The following is a 5,251-nucleotide window of genomic DNA, read 5'->3' on the forward strand; positions in this document are numbered from 1 at the left end:
ATAATCAGATTGGCTCACGAAAGCCCTTATTCAAGCCTGCATTGCAGGGGTGACGCTTTATTAATCCAGACCAAAAGTTAAAGAAATTTCAAACATTCTCACTTTCCGATATTTCAGGTATTTTTATACACAGACATCTGCAGGGCAGATCTTCAACTCCAAATTCGGCACACTTTTGTACACCTAATCAGAAGGGCCTCCACAGCATTTGATGGGGGTAGGGGGGGGGAGAGGAACCTTTCACGTGTAAACTGCTGTCGACACCACATTGGTTGCACCGATTACGATAAATAAATGCAATTCGGCCTGATCCAGCCTGCAATGACTCATCTTTTATAAAACAAGGGAGCACCTTCCCTCCAGATCTCCACCAACCTAGCCAAAAACGAATGCAATATTCCCATCCCATAAAAATGTGCTTAGGAATGTTTTGCGACTTTTCTTCTCTAGCTTCACTTCGAAGTATTCAAAAAATTTTCAAAAAATGCTCCAAAATATTTTATTCACACTCATACTTCAAGATTTAAATTTGTTTCGCACACAAAATATTTCTATTCACAGAGCTCTAAAAGAACAAAGAACACAGATTTACTTCTGCTCATTAAGAAATGCCTATCGCTGAGCTATGGCAGTTGATTTTAAGCTCACTAAGGAAGCACTAGCAGTAAATATGCATTTGCAAAGAGTCGTGTGCTGCTCGTACAACCTAACCAACTGAGGAAGTGTTTTTTAAAGGTAGGACGGTCACAATACGTGACTAGAAGAAGGCTCACACATCATGAAACAGCAACGGCTGGAATGTCAGTACAACCGTGAATCAAAGTTGGGTTTTCCTTCCGCATACCACTACAGAAAATGGAGAACATGAAACGGGTAAATTTCACCTAACTTTCTACAATACCAAATTATTTCTGTATGCAATAATGACAAAAGTGAAGTAGCAATGCCTTTCGGCATTTCCTACATCAGGCATGTACCGCATCAGCTTTACTCCGGCGCAAGGGACCTGCTTCGACTCATGCTAACGCTGCCAAGTGTTGGACACAGTTTATTTACTGCAACAAGTAATAGATGAAGCACGGGTCGACTCCTCCGGTAAATTTCCAGTTCACTTCTGCTTAACTGGCATGTCAAAAACACACTTCACAGGTCCATTTTTGCCACATTTTGCTCATGGATAGTTTTACGCAAGCCCATAAAATTTGTTGCCAACGCTTATCTCAGCAATGAACCACTGCGTGTGACAACTCACGCACCTTTCTAGTTTGAAATCACAGCTGCTGCTAAAAAATGAAGTATCAGAAAAACTGAGAAAACGCACAACCATAGCACTTGTAAATATTCGACAATAAATAAATTTGAAATGTGGTCAGGAAGCACTTGATCTTCTATACGGATATATTACTTCGTTCAAGCAGCAACTGCAATTTCGAAAACGATTGGTGTTTTAGCTGTGACATACAATGGTTAATTGCAGAGACAAGCATATGACAACGAATGTTATGAGAGTACGTGGAACATAGCTATGAGCGAAACATGGCAAAAATAAACTTGCAAAGTGAGTGAAATAAAACCACCGGTCAGGCAGATATGAAAGAAATATTCACTATTCAAAACAACCTCCGCTTCAACAATACTTTAAGGTGCAGCGAAAATGCAGAACCCAACACTTCACACCACTGGTATCAGTCAAAGCAAGTTAAGGAGCTGTGTCAATGCCTTCAAGTTAAGTGTGCCGATGACTGGAAATTCTGTGGCTGGGAATATAACTTGCAGATGTGCTCAAAAACAGGGCACCATAGTCGCCAAACCGGAAACAGGCTATAAAACGCATGTATGAAAAAACATACACACCACTGAAATGAGCAAGCTTCTTCGCATCCCTCTCTATGATTTATCTTCTTGTGGAGACAATTACTGCTGTGCAGGATTCTGGCCACCCTCTGCTGTAAACAAATTCCAACAGTTTCCGTGAAGCTCCCTTGCGTGCCGTACCAGCCTCTGTCTACCTCAATGTGATGGTAGACCACTTGATTAAATGGAAGTCTATGGAACGCCCATTAGCCATTTTAAGGCGTCCCTTGAGGGCATCACACCATTATGTCGGTGAACCAGCGCACACACAAACTAAAAACAATTTCATAATGAAACAGCGAACCAGCACTCGTTACTTCATCCCGTTGACTGAAACGATGTGCTGAGTTTCATAAGCTCTGAACTACACTTTGAACTAAAACATGTGCAGCAGAACCGCACAGATTTATCCTTGAGAGGACAGTAAGCAATGAACTTAAGAGCTATGAAACAGGTCAAACAAAAAAATGGCCCCGTATCTGCATGGTAATCTGCAATGTCGTCGAAAGACGATAGTCTTGCGTGTGGAGAGAGTGAACAAACATTTATTTGATGTTCTGCGCAAGAAAATCGGTGAATGCTATTCTGGAGGCACTGCGTTAGAGTGCCTCGAGCATGCAGTGGAGGCGAACGAACACAAGTCCCGTCACACGTAAGACATGAGCGCCATCTGGCAGTTTTCTTCGAAAACAAAGCGCAGGGCTCTGAGATAGGTGTGCGTGCCCGTCTAAGAGGTGATAACGTGTAGAACGCAAGGCGTCGTGTAGGTGCCCTCACCATCTCCTTTTAGCAACGCGTTGGAAGCACTCTCCTGTTCGTGCAAGCCTCGGAGGGTCAGCGCAGCCAGATAGGCGCTAGAGTCCTTAAAATTACCTATGTATGCCTTTTCTCGTAAACGACGCACATGCAGAATATATACGTGTTGTTATGGTGCCCCAGACATGCACAATAATTGCTTTTAATCGACCATTGCACAATTATGAACGCTGAATCATGAGCAACATTGATGAGCGCTGTGGATGGGGTCGGCCGTTTCAAGTACCGGATGATATTAAGAGTGGAGAAACAGGCCAACGTACAGACAGAGAGAAAGACCAAAATTTTTGCGTCGAAGGTCTCCAAGAAAGACTATCATCTTGAAATGTACACTGCTGAACCCTCCAAAATTTAGTTTCAATACATACACTCAATAACAAAATGTGGAACATTTCCCGGACAATGTGATTACTTGAGATAAGCAGCAAGAACCTCTTGAGCACCTGTGGTGTTGCATTGTCACAGGTCCCGTTAATTAGGGAGGCGATCACCGGGGTTATACCAAGGGCTGAAGTATCGGCCCCTGAACTGCACCACGAAAGTGTGGACATTTTAGAAGTGGTCCTATTTGGCATGCCAGCGGACGCTGGCTGTGGTCCAAAGAACGAGTAAGAGCCGAGAGTGTATAAACATAACAAAATTATATTCTAAAATATGGCAGATCAAACAATACACAAATTTGCACACTCAACAGTAGTTGAATACGATATGTCACCACTCGAACAACGTACTACACAGTACAACCAGCCACACTCGAAAAGGCGGACACAAACAACCATATGAGCTACATTGCTATCACATGCAGCGAACAACCAAGACACTTAAAGACGAAAGAGTTCGAAAATGTGTTCAGTGCAAAGTCCTTGGAACAAAGTCTGAATGATACTCTTCCAAGAATAACTCACTCAAAGTCCAGTGCTGTTGTCAATCCGCTGCCCCCGAAGTTGCTCGCGTTTTCAATCGGCCGCTCTCCAAGCACCAAACTTCTTCGCCGATAACACGTAGGCTCGATCCGCTGCCACTGAAGTATCTCTTCCAGGAAACCTTGCGTCTTCAATTGGCCGCTCTCCAAGCACCAAACTTGTTCGCCGGTAACACGTCGGCTTCCCACGCATTGCGATTGAAGGGCGCGTCGTCACTCTCAGGAGGTAGGCTCACACTATTATTCTGCTGGCAGCACCAGCCTTCATCCTTCAGGCGGAAGTCCTCTTCATTACCTGCTTTGTCACTGAGGACAGAAGCCTTCGCCTACACGACGGAAGGACCCGACCCTACGCACACTTGCGTACAACTTTCATCCCCTTCCTACGCACACGGGCGCAAGCTTTCCTCTTCTCCTGATCTCCCTTATCCTCTGCTCGCTTGAATACCTTTCGCGCTAGGTTCCAGAAAATTCTCATCGTTTCGTCGGCGCGATGCACAGCCAAGGTAGGGGAAAGCGCGAGACGTTTCGAGGACCATCTGTGGCACGTGACTGGACTCTACATCACCACGCCTCTTTCCTTGCATATCTTTCCAGGGCTTGCTCAGCAGCCGATGCGAGGAGGTTGGTCGGCAATACTACGCTTTTAAGGGGGACAGACGGTGCGCCCGGGGAGTCTTTGGATGACTGTTTTCTTCTTTAGCGTTGACCTTGAGCCGTCTCTCTGGCGCTTGGTCGCGAGAATTCGGCGGCGCGCTACTTTTCAAGCGCTCGTTTGTGACACACATCACCTAATCGGTACAGCGCCCCAATGGCCAAGACTTGGCAAAAAGGGCCCCACTTATTGCACTAACTGGCCACAGGTGAACCAGCGTCAATGAGTGATAACTCAGCCCTGTAAGCAAGCAGGACGAGTTTCGAACTTTATGGTAATTTTTTCAGCCATATTTGTGATGCTAGAAAACACGCTGGTTGATTTGGCCTGGAATTCCGCTTTTAAAAATAGCTGTGACCTAACTCAAATATGCCTGGGTGTTTGTAGCGAGTAGTACAGGTTTTCTTATTGGAGAAACTTAGCTAGCATCCGCAGCTGCTTTGCGAACACAGCCTGCCTTAGGAAATGACTGGCAGGCTGCTTCCACAGATATGTTGCGTATGCGCACTAAACCTGTCTATTGTTTTCAGATTGGCTCTCTGCACGGCAACGCTTCTCGAGGAATGTGGCTCATTCTTCCTCGGTGTCCTTAGCTCGCTGCCCCTTTTCAGTTTCGTTGTGACCTCGATGGCTCCTTTAAACCCAAGGCTCCGACTCACATTTGGTATCTGCCAATTATTCGGACCGAGCCGCTTCTTCTATATTTACGATGCAATGCCAGCCCCTCTTATGTTAAGTTTGAACAACACAATTGAGTTGAACACGAACACACAATGTTGACATTTAATTGTAAATCCAGTTGCAATGTGGTTTGCTTCTCATCTGTAGCACGCCAAATGACGCGGTGAGTGGTGCAATCATCAAATGCAGCAAAACGGCGATAATGTAGCCAATGTAGCTCCCGCTACAAAACTCTGAAATTATTATGCATAGTCAAATGGGAGCACTTTACGGTCTCACTAAGCAAGGCATTAAATATAGCCTCAAAGTGGCATGGCAGTGAT

This window comes from Rhipicephalus microplus, chromosome 3, assembly GCF_043290135.1.
Source record: "Rhipicephalus microplus isolate Deutch F79 chromosome 3, USDA_Rmic, whole genome shotgun sequence".
Classification (NCBI taxonomy): domain Eukaryota; kingdom Metazoa; phylum Arthropoda; class Arachnida; order Ixodida; family Ixodidae; genus Rhipicephalus; species Rhipicephalus microplus.